The following is a 20,905-nucleotide window of genomic DNA, read 5'->3' on the forward strand; positions in this document are numbered from 1 at the left end:
TCAAATACAACAGAGCTCTGTCGCATGGTGATGTTAGCTTGTGGTATTAAAGCATACGACGATGTTTGCATTGTCTACTTTTAGGAGCTGGAGCTAATTACGAACGTTTGCTGCCGACAATGCAGAATGATAAAATTGCAGAATGAAAAATTGAGCGTAGGGATCCAATGCGAAAATAATGAAAGGCAGAGGAAATAAGCTTGGAAAAGTGCATGAAGTCGTTATTTAGGCCAATTTAAAAGTGATTCATAAAGAAATACATACACACATAGGTAGGTGCTTTTGCGCTTACATATCATACATACATACATACACAATGATATTTCAGGCATGCGATTTCTATTGCCACCCATTGATCGCGGCTAAGTAACAAGAAAACACACTCTTTTATGTAAAAAAAAGTCCCTTTCCTACGTTGTTACAAACATTTACGTGGGCTGAGGCAGCAATACACAAAATAGAGCAAGAACCGAGCGTTTGGATTTGTTTGTTGGATGTTTTTTCTATTCTGATCCACAGCTATTGAGTCCGATTGGTCGCAAGAGACCCACTAATGTATGTAAATGAGACTCATTCTTCAATTTCTTGCTCTTTGGTTTCTTAGCGATATAAACCGCTGTATTAACATTTTAATTAAAGTAAAGCATTATATTTGTCTTTGGTGATATTTTCCCTATTTTGAAGTTTTGCTTAAATATTAACTTTGAGCCTTTCTTGGAGCTGGTGGGAACAAGGGGCTCGCTTTCAAATAAGTTTCCTAGAAAAGTACTAAAAGCTATGAAAGGTTAAAAAACTTAGATCCACTACGCAAATTAACTAAGGTCAGTTACCTGGAGCGTTTTGTGGTAGCTGGCGGAGGGAGAAGAGATGTAACACCTTAACACGTTTGCGCACTTGAAATGCGCTTGCTGAGTTGACGCAAGGCCCATATTTCCAGAGCAGACCACAGGTTCTCAAGGGAACCCCATTCCTCTCATTTTGCGATGAAACCGTTTCCAGGGTTCCCTGTCTAGTCAGCTCATCAGCCCTGCAGTTTCCTTCTATGCTGCTGTGACCAGGAACCCAAATGAGCCTAAAATCGAAATATTTCGATGCAATCGAGAGAGAAGTCAGGCATTCCCTGACTATTTTCGAACACACAAACAACGAGCCCAAGGCCTTAATTGCCGCTTGGCTGTCGGAGTAGATATTTACATCCCTTACAGTAATTACAGAAGCAAGCAACCAATCTACTGCTTCCTTAATTGCGGCTACTTCCACTTGGAAAATACTACAGTGGTCTGGAAGCCTAAATTTTAGCTTGTTGGGGAGCTTCTCGAAGAGTACTCCCCCAACAACTCTTTCGTCCAACTTCGAGCTATCCGTAAACATGTTTGCCGTGCCCTGCCTCCGAATGTTACACCCCGCTCACTTTTCCTTGAGGGAATAGGAATGGAACAGGAAAGTTCCGCTCGGACTCAGAGAGGGTGTACAATGATCCAATGATCTGTGACTGTGATCCCTTCCATATGTTCACTACTGCACTGCTTTTTGCCTTCGGCTTCGTGTTCATCTTCGGCTTCACTTCCACTTTGTCTGTAAGCTAAGAGATGCCATAAAAGGGTAAGTTTATGGAAACCTACTGAGAAAGGTTGTCTCTTCCAGCTAATAGATATCCTAAAATGCGATAGAGCGGTAAAGATAAGACAAACCTAAAACCTACGTATATTAACAAAATTTCAGTTCTGTCGTAAAGAATCCGCCGTTACATCCACTATTACTTTAGTAGATCAGCAGATTCCTGCAAATTTGTTGAAAGCCGGTTAACGGTCTGATGTTGGCCACAGCTTCTGAGTTCTTTCACCATGATGCAAAAGAACTTTAAATCAGTGTCATATATGTGGTTGGAGGGAATTCTTACTCATTTGCACTTTTTTTCATGTCACTTAATATATTTTTCCAGTCTCGTTAGAATCTTAAAAACATCAATGTCTTGAAGGGTAAACAAGCAATTTGTGATTATATTCGAATAATTCGGTTTCCTTGGGGACACCACCACTACCATACTGATATCAATATACGTTGCTGGTGCCCATAGCAGCGTAGGAGCGAATAACTTAAAATCAATTGGTTACATTGTGACAGATACAATGAGAGAAAAAATATATATTGTGTTATTAATACCGTTCTTGAGGAAGATATGTCGCTCTGATTACTTAATCTTATAGTAAAATTGCCTCTTTCTATAGAACAACATCAAGACGCACACCACAATAAGGAGGCCGAGCCAAACCCCCAAAACGGGGTGTACGCGCCAATTATATATAGTAAATATATATATAGTAAAATTGCTGGCGTAAATTGTCATCATCATCTGCCATTATAACCTTTCGTAAATTCTTTGAGAAAGCTGAAAGAAAGCTGACGGCATAAAAACTGAATGAGAACAAAGTATATAATATAATAAGAAAAACAGTCAGCACCTCATGGCTTACATGGTACCCTTAAAAGTGTTAAGTTTGAGGACCTTTAGGAATTCGTCTGCCTGGGAAGCGCCATTGCAGCCCAAAATAATGTAAGCCCCGAATTCTAATGAAGACTCACACTTTCTACTACTTGTCGAACTTGATTTCGAGTGAGTGGCCAATTGAGCATTAAAATATTTTCGTGAACACGGTCATAATCGCTTAGGCTGTTATATAATATTAAAAATCAAGAAGGAGAAGAAGCCGACCGAAGATTATCATTAGCATCTTCATATATTGTGCTTTAAAGCGTTGGGCTAATATAGAAATTTCCAAATTATTAATTGTTTTTGCGCCTAAAAGAAAGAGATGGGTAGGCAAAATTATGATTTTTGGCGACCTGAGCTACTTAATGAATAAAAAGTACAGTTTAACATATTTTATTTTTCAATGTAATTTGCCTCAAATGAATTACATTTTTCACATCGTGGGTATAATACCTTTATGCCACTGGAAGATACATTTTAGATTTCTTTTCAAAATTGTTTTCCACGCCTACTTTTCTCTCACTGGTGCCCGAAAATATTCATCCTTTTTAAAGTGGATGGCCAATGTTTTTCCTTTTAAAGCATCCCTCACAAACCGAGTGGAGTGAGCTCCCGGATCGTTTGCCGGACAGTGTAAGGGTTCATGGTACCCAACGCACTTTAATTTTTGCATTCTAACAGCGATAATATGTGCAGAGATATGTTTTTTGTAACAGTTCTTAGTTCTTCTTAAAAGTCTCATCTAAGAGTGTACATTATCAAGAAATAAAAAAATAAATAAATATATATATTGTATAATTTCACTTACTAACAACAAATGATTAGGTGTTTGACCGAGCTTCTCCTCCTATTTATGGTGTTCGTGACAGTAACGTAGATAGGGAGGGGATTTAGGGGATATATCCCCCCATAGGAGTTGGTCATATATATATGTACATATACATATATTTTCAAGTTAGTCTTGAAATAATGAGAGCAAAAAACGATCCTACTAGCCTTTTTACATAATAGGATGTGTCAATATATATAGCAGTTGTATTAAGTGTAACAGTTACGGTTTTTTGAAACTAGTGAGTGAGATTACGATTATAATTTGCTAGATTACTCCAAAGCACCGTGACCCCGCTATGACCAATGCATAGAATATAATTTTTAAAGCTGAAACAGCCAATTAACACGATCCCGTAATGAAAATTCTTAGCAGTTTTTTGAATAAATCTTGCTCTCGGAGCGCGAGATTCGCCGGGCCGAAAATGCTAGATTAAACTGTTGGATTATTGGATATAAGTATAGTATAGTGCATTTCCCATGTACGACTTTTATTCATTCCTACACATGCATGTTTTTTATGCAACACTCAATTATACTACGAAAGTGATTTTGAAAGATAAATTCAGTATCACAGTAATAACACATTCATATTCACTGGCGAAATACTAAACGTAAATGATATTTGTAAAATTAATGTAAAAGGATGCCACTTTCAAAATGCTGTGATTATTACTTACATGAACTTTCTCAGCACATAATATTCCTTTTAATTTCCGTGTACGAATATTTATAACAAAAATTGTATTTCTTTACGACTGTAGTGTATTCAAATTTCAAATATGTCGGTAAAATCGTAACGGGAGCATGATAAGAATCGACTAAGCAAAAGCCTATAGTATCAGCTGATAAATGCATTCACTTTGACAGTCTGTTTTTTGTATTCTTTTTCCTGAAAAGCTGACAAACTTTTTCCAAAAATGAGAAGATTTCTCGTGCCAATCAAACGACATTGTGAGTCTGCGGATAGTGATAACAACAATAATTCAGATTCGTATTCTGGAACACTCGCAAAAAAGGCTATTCATCCTGCTCAAGATGTTTGCAACACGAATGAGCAAAGTGATTTCAGCGAGACTTGTAACACCAGCAAAAATATTAATAAATATATGTCTGTAGAGGTTGTCAACAAGAACGACGTTGGAAATTTCGTAAATATTGCACTCACTGACTTGCAAAGGCTACATTTATTGATAAAAGTTTGGAAGCCTCCTGCAAATTATGTTTTTACGTTACTGGAAAAATTCAGGACTCGAAAATTGAGATTTTATTATAACTGGTTCGGCAAATATCCATGGCTTGCATACTCCGAATTACATGTGGGGGTTTATTGTGTTCCATGTATGGCATTTGCAACGATTGGTGGAAGAGGATCACAAAATTTGGGACAGTTAGTTGTCAAAAAATTCGACAACTGGAAATATGCAAAACGAGTTAGTGAAAAAGTCTATTTATTGATTTCTTAACATTTTAAACGAAATCTAGGCAAATCGGGGTTGATCGGGATACCAGTGAGTGCCTTTAGGAGAACAAAATTAGCCGCGACACCAAAATGCGTCACGCAAGAAGTTGGCATTAGCATGGTCAATTCCCGTGCGAACTGTAGGTTTGGTTCAGTCGTATGTAAACAGACGCCTGGAGGCCGCAAATACTATTGTGAAAAACGGTTTACCTTGTATCACGCGAACGTTCAAGATTCTGCACTTATTGTATAATAAATAGAAAAAATGTCACAGTAATGCACGAATTTATCACTGACAAACTTTATCAGGAAAGCTCACTCTAACATCACTTTTTTCCATCACTTCTTTGACAAACTAATCATTTTTATAAAAATTGATTCGGCACATATTCTATTTGAGAATGAATTTTGAATGCCAATATCCATGTGATACACTCGGAGGTTTGCCATTGCCTGCCGAGGGGCGACCGCTATTATAAAAATGTTTTTATTAATTTTGCTCTTTGTGAACTCCGAATGGTAATCACGCACCAACCCATTCGGCTACGGCGGCCGCCATGTGATCGAATTATCGCTATGAAAATAAAAATATTTATAAGGTATACGATGACCACGCACTGACATCTTACCACGGTAAAGCAGTCGATTGCAAAAATAATTGTCTGCATATTATGCAAAATAAAGAACGATCCATTGAAAATTTGATCGATCAGTCCCGTATACAACAAATACAAAAAAGCAGAAAAATAATCACTCCTGTTATTGAAACAATTATTGTACTCGGGCGGCAAGAGTTGGGTCTTTGAGGACATCGGGATAGTGGAAAAATTGTTATCAAGGATGACTATACTGGTATGAATGAAGGAAATTTTCGAGCTATGTATGTTAAAATTGCGGGCTATGGGATATACATTTTTAAAAGAACATTTAGAAAACTCGGGGAAACGTGATAAATATACGAGTCCAACTGTAGAAAATGAAATCATCGATGGTTGTTTTAAAATTTCGCCTGATAAGGTCATTGCGAAAATCAAACCCGCCAAGGTTTATTCAGTTCTAGTCGATGAGACTCGAGATGTTTCTACAATCGAACAAGTGACTAATTGCATTCGGTACATAAGTATGGCTGATGCCGAAAAATATCTTGTACACGAGGATTTCTTGAAATTTGTTCCAACAGCATCAACTACAGGTACCTGTTTGTTAAGAGTGTAACTTTTACTTACTTGAAGATTATTTATCTTTGTCAAATATTAAAGCAAATAGAGTCTTATATTATTGAGATTGTCTATCAAATGTTTACATTCTAGTGCTTCGTAATATTATGTGCGATTATTATTAAATGAAACCTTAATCATCCAACGCTGACTAAAAACACTCTTTTGTGTGCATATATGTAGGTGATTATCTTGCCAAAATTATAGTGGAAAATCTGGAACAGAGCAAGCTTGAAGTTTCAAACTTAGTCGGATAGGGGTACGCAAGCAAGCAATATGTCAGGTAAATTCAACGGTGTTCAGGCGATTATTCGAGAGAATATCTATTGCTCTACATATCCTTTGTGTTGCTTACGCTCACAATCTTGCTACATATATCTGCAACTAGCATCGTTACAGCTATAAGAGATTGCCTAAGCACTATAGAAACTGTTTATGTGTTTTTTAGCAGTCCCAAAAGCATTCCGATTCTAGAAAACACAGTCGATGAGTCAGGTGAAAGTACTAGGGCGAAAAAGTTGAAAAGATTAAATCTTACTCGATGGGTATCAAAATATGGAGCTGTGAGCGATTTTGATGAGCTTTTTCCGTATGTGCATGGAACTTTAGAGAACCTCAGAATTGATGAAAAAGATGCGAAAATGCTAAAAAATGCCATGGATTTTGTTGTCATCAGCTTACGTTCTGTTACCAAGAACTATCAGCTTTCTTTACCTTTGAATCAAAAATTTCAGAAAATCAATTTAGATTTAGTTCAAGCTATAGACCTGACCAAAGATTTATGCGCTGAACTCATGAAAATACGTTCTGAAGATTCTGAATTTTCTGAAATTTACAAAGATTCGACAGAATTAGCAGAATCCCTTGAAATTGAAGTGAAAAATAAGAGGATAGTGGGTAGACAGAAGCATCGTGGAAACCATCAAGTAAGCTGTACGGAAGACTATTCTCATGTGTCTGTATTCAATCCGTTTTTGGACTTTTACATTACGGATCTTGAAAAAAGATTCACCAGTCACGAAAATATTCTTAAGGGATTCAGGGCACTCTTTAAACACGAACCTCCTAAAGTTGACGAACTGTCTGGAGAAAACTGTAGAGTTTAACCAAGAGTTCCTCACAGCTGAATTAACGGAAGTACTTGCGGAGTTAAAATTGTGGAGAAGATATCTGACCACTCAAAGCAACGTTAACCGTTGAATGCATTGGATGCATTGGAGCATTCCCCTGGTGAAAATTTTCCTAACATCAACATTTTACTGAAGATTTTAGCAACTTTACCTGTATCGTCTTCGACTCCAGAGAGAACCTTCTCCTGTCTGAAAAGAATGAAGACTATTCAAAGAAACAAAATTGGAGAAGTATTATAATTTTTGAAACTTTTTATATACTGTCTTTTCAAAGAACGTTCGACTGACATTAATCTTTTGCGTTGTATTAGGATCGCTTAAGTGGATTGGCAGCTCTTTGATTCTCATTGATGAGATATCTAAGAAACCACGCAGGCTAGATTTCGTTCTGTAATAAATCTACAAGCATGTTGTTTTATTTACACGTGTATATTATTACTATTAAAATAAAATAATATTTTTTAATAATCAACTGAACTTACTTTCCAATAATTCACTACGTACAATGTACTATGGAAACTATGATTCTCATACCTTATCAAAAATTATAATCGATGTCAATATTTATTACACCTAATACTTATCAAACATTTCTTATCCCCCCATCACTCGAAGCTATCCACGCCACTGGTTCGTGACAGTTTTAATCTGGCTCCAGATGGTTTTTTATGAGACGATTTTGCATGGCTGAAATAAAAACGAAGATTTGCCATTGCCTGCCGAGGGGCGACGACTATTACAAAAACTTGTTCAATCATTTGGTGTTTCGTGACGGTGGTTTCGAATCCGTGTACTTTCGAAAGCAGGCGCGCACCAACCTATTCGGCTGCTATCTGCCACAATTTAATTACGTCTTCTGCCAGTACTAATTTTTCAACTTTTTGGGTATTTTTTAAAATAGCCAAGCCCATTTCTTAGCACTTTATGTAAAGGCGCAGAGTCCTCGAATACCAGAGAACTTTGTTCAAACATCGGCGTGTTTTCTTTTTCAAAAAGGAATTTATACACAGGGCGGTGATCCAAATTACTAGAATTTCCAGTTTCCGTTGACATGGCGTTGTTGCTTATTCCAGTTGTAACTATTAATAAAACAAATAAAAAAGGGTACTACTTCTATTAACATCTAACAACGAGTCACCCAATTAATACTACCAGCAACGATCTTATCCGTCATTCTAAGCACCTTAGGTCGCGACTTTATCAAACGCCCCTCGTTCTTGCCCAAAAACTACACTTAACTCGCTTGAACATTCATAACAGCTCATTTAGAGAAAAGACAAACAAATCACAGACGGTTGAGTCATGTGTTCAAGACGGCATAAGACGGTATAATATTACCGCAACATCTTCTTTGCTGCAGATACAAAAGAAATCTCGATAGCGTATAACATCCATACGCCCATGTGAGAGGAACCTGAGAGCATGCCACACATACCATTGGTATGACGGCACACAGGCATTACAAGACGAGCCTATAGCATGAAGCTGGCTACAAATATGGTGGACCCAGACGTGGGTGAATAGTATTGGCCCATTTAATGAACGCCGTTCTGGGCCTTCCCGAAGTAATGCAAGGTAGATCCGGGAAGGGAGTCTCCCCAGAAGAGAAGGAGGGATTGTTTTAGTGGCTACACTATTCGACGCAGTTGACGACAGTCGCTGTAAGTGCGAAGACATTTTGAACCCTCCTCACCCACCACAAAAAAAAAAAACAAAATAAAAAACTCACTTTTGGGTTGTTTATCTAGGAGGATAACGACAATAAAAGTATCATATAAGCCTACGCTTATCCGAAGCCTGGGAAAACCCTCCTTGACATTGCCATCACAAAGTACAAAGAGTGTCAAACGCCTGATCAATCATCAGAACCATGCAAATGGTTTTTTATTTGTTACCGCGGCTACATCAAATACGAAATCTCCAGCTGTCATTCACTATTCACCTCGCCACGCAGTCTCATATGGCGTGTCACCCAATCAGCTGCAGTACTACCCCCATGATGTGACCACAATTATGCTTCATACTTATTCATTATTAATCGCATAGAAAATGTCAACACACACATGTAAACACATGAATGGAAAATCGAGATGAAAAGAAGTAACCGCAATTATTTTATGAATCCATGAAGTCGTGAAATGAGAATATATGCACATATGTACATACATATGTATGCGAGTACAGAGGCTGAAGGCAGATGTTAGCTTTTCACAATCGTGTATAAATAAATATATATACGAGTTGTACACATCCACATACAAGTTGCATTGTCATTGAACACCGCAAAACATTTCCGACATTCCTGTGACGCATTTGCCAGTCTTATCTCAAACTCAACTCAGGTGGCCTGGGTCAGGTTGAGTTGATGTGACATTGCGACACCGCAATGGAGGTAGAATGGATCCCACCACCATACAGTGGCAACTTTTGCGATTATCAAAGTGACAGACGTGATGCCGCTCATTCACACAGCCACTCACTCATTCGTTGGCTGGCTGTACAATTCTCACGCGGCGTGCAAAGATGGGCATACGCATACCCAACAGCAAGAATGCATCCTGAGGCACATATAGCATTTCTGTTTGCGATCAGATCTTATTACCACACAATTCAAAGTGAGCAGCCACTTGAAGCGTGCGTTTTAACGAAATTGTTGTTGTCATCAGGGTGGTCGCCATAATTGGCACTACAGCTGTCGTGATCCTTTCCAGGCTAGATTTGCTTTTGATTCTTGTGAGCCGGGTGGAGTAAAATTACGAAGGCTGAGTGGTAATTTCGTGCATTGTAAAGTGGTTTAACGTAGGTGGTACAAGCTTAGTACAAAAGCCTTCTCTGAGCAGCTTATTTGTTGAAATACATTTGCAATATACATCTACACTGCTTCACTTTTTCCGCGGCCGCCGTTCCCGTGTGAGTTTGTGGTAGAACTCGGGTTCAAAACTCGTTGTCCTCAATGATTCCAATGGGGGTCATATCCTCACCTCATGGGTTGTGCCCTGTAATAATACCGACCTTCAACCGAACGCCTTTTTTAACAAGTTTCAGAAGAAAGTTCGACAGTTCGAAGTTTTGTTCGAGCTTGTCACAAAACACCTTACAGTTCTGCCTCGTTCTAAACTGGACCATCGCTCTTTATGTAAATTGCATACATAACCTCTGTCCAATTCATTATTCCTGTAGAACTAATTCCGATTATTGGCTCTGGTCCCTGTGGCGTAACCGCTGGTCCCTAGTTGGACAATACATCAGCGATTTCATGTTCTTGAAGACCACGGTGTCCTGTGAGCTTTGCTTTCTCCAGGTCCTTCAGTGCAACCTGACTGCCACTAAAGACTCCAATCCGTTTCCCGCTCCATCTCCTCTCAATTATTCATTGTGCTACTTTAAGAATGGCAAACATTTCGGTTTGGAAAACCGGTGCATTCCTCCCATTGAGTAATGAGACTTTTTTACTATCGTTTAAGTACCATTTGGTACTTCGTGCTCTATCTTAAGATCCAAAGAAAGCAAATCAAGCGTCATCTTCAGTTCTCAGTAGCATCTTCAATACTTTCTATTGATTTGATTTTTTTTAGGTTTGACATCCGCTCTGCTACAGTCTACATTTCCAGTCGGAATTCGATAAGACGATGATCTGAAATATAGTCTTCTTCCAAAACTCGCTATTGGTTGATTTGATTTAGAACTAACCTATTGGTAAGTGTTAAATCAACCACCTCTTGTCTCCTTGTGGTCGCAAAAGTTGGTTTGTTACCAATGTTTTGAATAACCAGTCGACAGAATAAAGTATCTTGGGATCCAGATTACTGAATTTACATACTTGATTACTTCTTTTAGCATCCTAGAAGGGGGCGGTTGTAAAGAATTGTAGGGTAGGTAGGTCGAGACCAAGATAGCTTCGACACTATTCCCATTCTTCCAGACCACACATTCTAGTATACCACAGATACGCTTGTGACATACCCATGGGTCTTGTATTAGTATTATGTGTGGATTTGTTTGCAGTTTTGCATACCTCCGGCAAAGGAGAGTCGTAGACAATTTGATATGCTGCACGTTTATTTGCGTGAAAAACAGTTTTGGAGATATGAATTAAAAGTCGATCACGTCAGCGTATTCAGAATTTCATCCTTACATTCAATGAGCCGGCAATGAGCAGCTAGTTTGAAATGAAATGAAATTAAATTTTCTCAATATCAAATGCTATAATCTGCAAAAATGTTGGGTATCTTTCATTTGCCGTTAAATTAAATACATTTCAACTCTACATATACATATATACACAGACAATTGTCGGAAGTGAATGCCATTCGTTTGCTCATTGAAGTTCCAGCTCCGCTATTTAATATTAAATACTGCAGCTCATTTGAATAGTGGCAACGGGCAAAATTTTTCTTTAACTGATTTCATTATGTGAATGCAGATATGTATGTATGTATGCTTGTGAAGGTATGCATGTGCACAGGCACGTTTATAATTGAGTGGTTTTTCGAAAAATGACAAAATAATCTACCATTCAAGTGCGACATTAAAAACTCATTTGGGCCATCAATTAGCGCAACTGTTCGCTCGCTCGCTGGTTGGTTGCATTGTGCAGTTTGGTGGATTCGTGGCATTTTCCTGAAATGCCAGATGCGACGACAACCAACTGGATTTAACACTTTCGTGATACTTTGGACCCTTCAAAAGTTTAACTTAAAATACATTTACCCACTTTAATGGTGACTTAAACCCAATCCAATTGGGATGCCCCTCCATAATAGAATGGTATGTATATATATATATATATATATTAAATTGGCGCGTATATCCGTTTCGGGTGTTTGGCCGAGCTCCTCCTCCTATTTGTGGTGTGCGTCTTGATGTTGTTCCACAAATGGAAGGACCTACAGCTTCAAGCCGACTCCGAACGGCAGATATTTTTATGAGGAGGTTTGCCATTGCATGCCGAGTAGTGACCGCTATTAGAAAAATGTTTTTCTTAATTCGAACCTACGTTCTCTCTGTGAATTCCAAATGGTAGTCACGCACCAACCCATTCGGCTACGGCGGCCGGTAATGGTATTTAGTTGCTATACATTAACTACTTTTTGATTGCAGTCTGAAATATATATTTACTCCAAAACGAACTAGTTTAGAACCAGTTGATTGATACCCACCTATCTGTATGACAACAAGTTTTCGATACAACCGATTTTTACTATTCCTCAGCTTTTTTTTACTAAAAAAATCTAAAACATGAGTATAGTAGTACAATGATATGGATATAAAACAGAAGAAAAAAGTCGTGGCAATTGCACAAAAGTTCTACATTAAAGTTTTTCCTAAGAAAAATTGGCAGAAAATTAAATTCTAAAAAAAATCAAACACTAAGTTGGGGAGAAAGTTGGGCCAGTATTTTCTCGGTAGACGATGTCTCGTAAAGTATCAATCAAATATTTTCAAATGTATGCTCGTTGTCAAGGTGACATTTCACACTAAATAAATCGTTTGCTGGTTTTTGTTTGTTCCATTCAGTTGTGAGTTGCAGGGTGTTAACAATGGAATTCAACAAAGAGAAAATTCGATACTGTAACAGCTAATTTCGTGTAATTTTGGTTTCGTCGATTCCGTTCATTTAGTTTTGGTGTTAAGGAAAATGTCGATAATGCCGATAAAATCGCAGAAATAATTGAAGTTGATCAGGATGTTAGTAGTCGTAGCATCGCACGGGGCAAAGGTCGACCATAAAACAATTTTAATTAATTTGCACTAAGCTGACGCGGACTCAAAAATACGCTCAATGTTTGGATGTCACACCAGTTAACACAAAAAACATGATGGATCGAATTTCCATCTGCGAATCCTTTGGCAAACGGAGGGAAATCGACCCTTTCCTTAAACGGATGGTGAGTGGGGATGAGTAATGGGTGACACATGACGTCAAAGCATGATGAAGGAGCTCAAACGATGGCCACACCAGAACTAACGGCTAGAAAGGTTTTACTATGTATTTGAAAGGAATCATTAATTATGACTTGCTTCCATATGACCCAAAACTAAATTCATATCTGTATTGTCAACAACTGGATCGTTTGAGGCTAGCGATTCACCAGAACGGCCAGAATTAGCCGGCAGAAGAGGTGTTGTGCTCCATCAGGACAACGCAAGTCCACACACTTCGGAAGTGACTCGCCAAAAGCTCCAGGAGCTTGTTTGCGAAGTTTTAATGCGTCTAGTCCGGACCTGGCACCAAGCGGAGACCTCCTTTTTCTCTTATTTTAAACTTTCCTGAGTGTTAAGAAATTTGTATCGAGAGAAGATAATGGAAATCGATGACTAGAGTTTTTCACCAATAAGAACCAATGCTTCTATGAGAGAGGCATTATGAAGTTATCTTTAAAATGGCAACAAATTATACAATAAAACGGTACATATTTGACCCAAAACGGACAATTCAAGACATCTTAAATAAAGTTTTGAATTTTACGAAAAAATAATGGAATTCTTGTTATTTGCCACATGTCATTTAAAATTGAGCGAAAACTGACTTCAATATTCCGAAGATGTAGCATTTTTAAGCAAAACGTGTCAATATTAATTTGTGTCAAAACACTTTTATTACCAAAATTTGCGAACCGCATTTCTCTCACGCAACTGCAACCGTGTGACGTCACGCCTCTCTGATGGACGCAATTTTTTATTTTTGCTCAACACCCATATTCTTATGAAACTATTGCTAGATATGGTGTCGGCGTACAAACCGCTGATCCTCCCGATTGAGCAGTTGAGTAGCGTAGCAATCGAGGTACAAATGTATAAATATTTGAGATTCGGAACTCGTGCTCAAAAAGATGCCCCTATTGGTAAAGCAAAATAAAATAAATTCACATTTTGTAAATATTCAAATGCATAAATACAAACACCTAAGTAATTTCATAATTTGCTTCTTTGCACTTCGACGTGAATGACCGTCCATGTCAAAATATTAAAGTGCATTTTAGGTGGAACTCCTGTCAACCTCTCAGCCCACCATATTGTCGTGTGTGTGCAATCTCTTCACGCGCTGCAGTCATCAATTTCGAGTGGCGACCTCTTCAGTACGACCCTTGTTACCATTGCTTTCATTTCCCTATGGTTGGGACTCTATTGCCTTCGCTTTGTAATTTACCGCCACGTTGAAAGTCGGAATTTTTTTAATTTATATTATACTTTTTTGTGGGATCTCCAATTTTTGTGAGCTTTTTGCAATTATTTTTGTTTTTTTAAGTTACCGTTTCCGTGAATGCTGGCGAATTGTGTGGTGTAAGGCCCGAAACGTTTTTATTAGCCAGGCAAAGCATTGCCAGTGGCGGAGGGTAAAGAGGAAAAATTGTGTAAGTGTAAAGAAACAAAATTTTGAAGCATGTGCAGATATTGGCATCAATGGAGGTTCTTCTAGAGCTGACATCTCTTCACATTCATACCCAGTCCCAAGCGAGGTGGAATATCCTAAAAACAACAAAAGTTACCACTGGTTCAGGCATTCATCAAAATCGCTGGATGTTCAGTTTTATCAAGCTGTTCAAGACTGAACTGGGCAATAAAAAGACTTGGGAATAGTTATCGAAAACCTCAAAAAAATAAAACCTCAAAAATAATAGATGAAGGTGCAGGTGCAGGTGCAGGTGTCTGCAGACGGGCAAAAACGCTCAGAAGTGCTAGGCAGAATTGCAAGTATATTCAAAGCGGAAGTCTAAGCAACTGAATGATGTGATCACTTTAATCTTGAATGCAACTATAACAGCAGAAGCATAGCTATCCTTACTGATAGCCAGGCAGCAATCAAGGCGCTCAACTCTTTCCAGGTTACATCAAAACTGGTCCTGGAATATCTTGTAAAACTGAATATCTTAGGTCAGAACAATCAGTTACGTACCCTGTTGTTTCTAGAGCACATAGGAACTATTACTCTTCTTCTTGGCGCGATAACCGCTATGCGATTTTGGTCGAGTTTAACAAAGCGCGCCAGTTGTTTCTTTCTCGTGTTAACCGGCGCCAGTTAGACACACCAAGTGAAGCCAAGTCCTTCTCCATCTGATTTTTCCAACGCAGAGGAGGCCTTTCTCTTCCTCTGCTACCACCAGTTGGTATCACATCGAATACTTTCAGAGCCAGAGTGTTTGAATCCATTCGGACGACATGACCCAGCCAACGTAGCCGCTGGATCTTTATTCGCTGCACTACGCCTAAGTCGTCATAAAGCTCATACCGCTCTTTGTTGAATAAAGACAAAGAAGATCGTACTGGGATTTCACCTAAATGGATGTAAAGATTGTATGGAATTAAATGAAAAATGAAAGAACTTTATAATCATCACAGGAGTTCGAACAGGGCATGGTAGGATGAATTATGTTACGAACCTAGGACTAATCTCCAATGGAGCTTACAGGTTACGTAGGGAGGAAGACAAAACCGCCAACCACCAACATATATCTGGATAAAAAAATTTAGAAGAGGAGGGCATACAACTCAATTCAAATGAAGGTTTATCATTACATTTCGTGGGAAGACCCTTTTTAGAAGAAACTTTTGCTATCACATTGCTATTTATTTTATTATGAAAATATGAAGGGAACCTCGGCCGTTAGGGCCAAAGTGTATTTATTGTTCGAACTCGTGAAATTTGTGCTGTCTTACCTTCAATCCTCCTTCTTAGGACTGCATTGAATTGCTTGATGGTTGCATTTAAGGTTAGATATTTGATAATACGAATTTTTTTAGTGAAATTGGGTCCTCCAATTTTAGCGTAGAATTTGCCTTACTGGTGACGACACAATATGAATTCATGTCAGTCATAATTAAACTCGTTGGGAAATCAAAAAACCCCCCAAAAAAAAAGTGCAAAAGATATCTACAAATCTATGTCTCTTACCCTCTTGGTTTAAACCTACGCTACTGTCCCCCATATGCATGCACTCATAAGCTTATGCACAATGCCTTGTGTGAGCGTTTTTGCTTTGAAGTTCAAGTGCTCCATGCCTTCATCTGTAAAGTCCCACCGACAGCTCCATTCACATATCTGCATCTGAGTATACACAAGCATGTACATAAATAAATGCAAACGCACACATAAAGATGCATGCACGTACATATGCCCATGTATACATACACACGTCAGCATAAATATTTACCAATTCACCTCATCTCCCAAGATCACCATTACCCCAAAAGTTTGTGGCACGGCTTCAAGTGCGTTTGTCAAATAAAAACCAAATTTAATTGTCTCCTTTGTGCGTCCCGCGTACATTCGTATTTGTTTTTACTGTTTTTTTTGTATTTCGTGTAAGTAAATTTGTGTATAGCAAGAGGCGAATTCGAGGAAATATATTTTCATGCTTTTTAAACCGTTATGAAATAAATACTTAATACTTTTCAGGCAAGGAAAAATTTTAGGGAATCTCATTGTCGCTTAAATAACCTCAACGACTTTGGCGGGAGTAATCATAGCTCAGCGATCGTTTTCGCGCCTGATAGAAACTTCAACGGAGTCAAGAATTGAAAGATAGTTTAGTTATTTCAATGCTAAAGATATGTACCTTTTCATCTTCACCAGCAGGAAATTAAATTGGGGTGCTTAATGTCACTAAGTACGCCGCTATGCAGTGAATTTTCTTAAGACGTTTAGAATAACAAAGTGCAATAAAAATACTATTGTTGCCGAGGAAGCGTCTCGGGTAAACCATCATGAAGGAAGGCTTCAATAGCTAGCGGCTGGCGCAGGCTTATGACTTCCAAGAGCCTCAAAAAAATAGTCTAAATTCGCAAAATATGATTTCTTCCGAAATGAGGAAGGAGCTGCCGCTACGGGGAATGGCGACGACATTTGGTATCCACAACACGCCGCAATTGGCTCTATAGCGCGTTTAGCAGTTGATTAATTGCAAATATTCACCACCACCTTTGACGCCATATGGCCAGGTTTAAAGGAAAAAGTACTCAGAACTTGGACTGATCGACCTGGACCATGTAATTCGTAGCAGCCTACTCTATTATAATAAAGAATTCATTCCGACAATACTTCTGTTCTGTATTATCATTTTAAGATCTCAAGCTCTTAAAAAGCACACCTGTTGGCCCTACTATCGTTAAGGCTATGAACAAAAAGTGTATACTACAATAAGAATCTCTTTTTAGTGGTTGATATTTGTTTTTATCGCCAAAATGAAATCCCAATCGGGTTTCTCATTCCGGCTGTTGGCTTAGAGCAATTTGATCCAATAAAAAGTATAATATTCAACTTTCAAACCCATTTTTAAAAGAATTTTTCCGCCGTATAGTAATACAGCAAAATACTTGGGTATGACATTGGATGCAAAGTTCAAATGGAAAGAGCATGTCCAAATGAAAGCAACTAAAATCAACTTAAAAATTAAAAAAATTAAATGGTTAATTGGTTAATTGGCAGAAAGTCTACATTGTCAATACAGTACAAATTACACAGGCCGACAAAATTTAACCAACATTCAGACCCAGAAACCAGACTATATATTTCCGAAGGTTTATGATGCGCTGAATCCAAATCTGGCCTCAGAATTGCTCTATTAGTTTGAGTTTTCGAGATATCCTAACCTAAAAGTGCAAAAAACCCCATTTTTGCCCATATTTGAGGTTATGTAGCCTTGCAGATGTTTTCTTTCACCAAAATTAAAGGATGGCATCTTTAAATACAATCCTTCTTTTTTCAAATGGCGTTTTGTTTGCTCAAATATCATTTTTTTTCGCAGAGATATCGCATTTTGAAATTTTCATGTTTCGAAATTTTCCTACACCTGAAAATCGATTAAGATAACATAGACATGATATATTCGATTACTAATTTTCCTGAATTGAGTCTTATTTTTCTTAAAATTTTGTCTCACACCATAAGTGTGCTGACTCACCACATCCCTACACTATCTAACCTTTGGGTACCGAGTCACACACAGCCCTAACCCCTAGAAACCACCCCTATCATACCGCGAGCAGGCTAACCCACATAACCGCAAGCAGGCTTTCCCACAAACTCCAAATTTACATACTATTAATCCATATAATTGGACTATGAATAAGTTCGTGCGGTTTTACAACAGATGGCGTAACTTGATTATTATTCCATCGATCCACATTTCCAAACATTCATTGGAGAGCTACTGTCGTAAGGCACAAACGTCAGTATAAGTTTTTTATTTGAAGCGTAAACAACAATATTTTTACCACACTTGAAAATGTCGAATTTCGTGCCAAATAATGTGTTTTTGCGGGGAATTCTTCTTCATTATTTTAATATGAAGAAAAAAGCAGCCGAAAGTCATCGTATCTTGGTGGAAGTTTATGGTGAGCATGCTCTATCTGAGCGAACGTGCCAGAAGTGGTTTGCACGCTTTAAAAGTGGTGATTTTGGCTTGGAAGACGAAGAACGCGAGGGTGCGCCGCCAAAGTTCATGGATACCGAATTGGAGGAATTGCTCGATCAAGATCCGGCTCAAACGCAAGAAGAGGTTGCAAAAACTTTGGGAGTTGATCAATCAACCATTTCCAAACGTTTAAAAGCCATGGGAATGATCCGAAAGGTAGGCCATTGGGTGCCGTATGAATTGAAGCCAAGAGACGTTGAACGCCGTTTTATGGCATGCGAACAACTGCTTCAACGGCACAAAAGAAAGGGTTTTTTGCATCGAATTGTGACTGGCGATGAAAAGTGGGTCCATTACGACAATCCAAAACGTCGGGCAACGTATGGATACCCTGGCCATGCTTCAACATCGACGTCGGCGCAGAATATTCATGGCCTGAAGGTTATGCTGTGTATCTGGTGGGACCAGCTGGGTGTTGTGTATTATGAGCTACTGAAACCGAATGAAACGATTACGGGGGATGTCTACCGACGACAATTGATGCGTTTGAGCCGAGCACTGCGAGAAAAACGGCCGCAATACGCCGATAGACACGACAAAGTTATTTTGCAACATGACAATGCTCGGCCACATGTTGCACAAGTGGTCAAAACATACTTAGAAACGCTCAAATGGGATGTCCTACCCCACCCGCCGTATAGTCCAGACCTTGCGCCATCCGATTACTATCTCTTCCGATCGATGCAACATGGCCTGGCTGCCAACCGCACGAACTTATTCATAGTCCTATTATTTCAGGCCCTCAAACCCAAGAAAATTAGTAAGCGACTATATCATGTCTATGTTATCTTAATCGATTTTCAGGTGTAGGAAAATTTCGAAACATGAAAATTTCAAAATGCGATATCTCTGCGAAAAAAAATGATATTTGAGCAAACAAAACGCCATTTGAAAAAAGAAGGATTGTATTTAAAGATGCCATCCTTTAATTTTGGTGAAAGAAAACATCTGCAAGGCTACATAACCTCAAATATGGGCAAAAATGGGGTTTTTTGCACTTTTAGGTTAGGATATCTCGAAAACTCAAACTAATAAATTAATTTTAGTTATCAATCCGAATTTTGCATGGACAGAGAAGCAGATATTAGTTTAAATTATTTCGGATACTTTTCCTTGTAGACTAGTGTTATTAATATACAACCAAGCAGTTAGGTCGGTATGGACATACGGCATTCAATTATGGGGATGTACCACTAAATCAAACATTGAAGACAGAGACATGGTCAACGCACCTTGGTATGTGCGAAATCACGACCTGCACAATGATCTGTCGGTGAAAAAAGTCGCTGATATAATCCCAATACTCGCAAATAAGCATGAAACCAGGCTGAAAGAGCACACTAACCCGGAGGCCACAGAACTTACCAAAACAGTCTGCACAAGAAGACTTCGAAGAACTAAGCCACGAGATTTAGTCGCCAACGCTGCATAATTGTTTGTAAAATATTTAGGGGAAAATGGGGAGTTGTGAGACATTGTTACCTTTCGGCATTATTCATTTGATTACATTCGATTTTAAGTGTCAACAAGTGTTCTCGATGCGATCTCACTTTTCAGCTAGCATTGGTCATATTTACACGCATTCGACGCGTCTCTCCAGTTACTGTGTTTTGGAATTTCTCGGTAAGTTTTTTTCATCATTTATTTTGCGATACATTCGATCTGTTGTTGAAGCAAATTGCAAATGTTAATATATACAAATTATTAATTGTCCTATTAGCTTTGAATTTACACATTCACTTGGGCATGAACGTTCGATGTGTTTATGACTACGCGGCCATTTATAAGAAAAACGATTTGGGGAGTTGTAAGGCAACAAATGTGGGGAGTTCTGAGACACCGTTTTTTTCGACGTTTTGACACATCTTTCATAAGTACCTCGCAATATTCATGCATTGTTTGTATATATATCATGAAATTTTAAAAAGTTAAGCAGAAGCAACTCCATTCATTGCAATGTATGCGATCGAGCTGTGCACCTAAAGTGTGCCAATTTACGAACTGGTTATTATACATGTTCTCACTGCGAATCATCAGATTGATGGCATTGCATTTTTTATACACTTTTTTATAACAATTGTCTTTTCTTTGTTATTTTTCATCTTAATAGCTTCCAGTATTCATTGACTAAAGATTCCATCGTTGACATATGCAGAATATTAAGATTTTGAGTAATACGGGTCCAAAAACAAAATCCGTCTCACAACTCCCCATTCTCCCCTATAATTGTTTTTAAATTTCAATGTTAAGGATAGAATAATGTTACTTGCTAGCTTAAGCTAGGCGCAATACCATGAAATGTGAACAAATTTTATAACGTTTCAATAAAAAAACAAAATAAAAAAAAAATCTATCTCGCCGGG

The sequence above is a fragment of the Anastrepha ludens genome, chromosome 4 (genome assembly GCF_028408465.1).
Source record: "Anastrepha ludens isolate Willacy chromosome 4, idAnaLude1.1, whole genome shotgun sequence".
Lineage (NCBI taxonomy): Eukaryota > Metazoa > Arthropoda > Insecta > Diptera > Tephritidae > Anastrepha > Anastrepha ludens.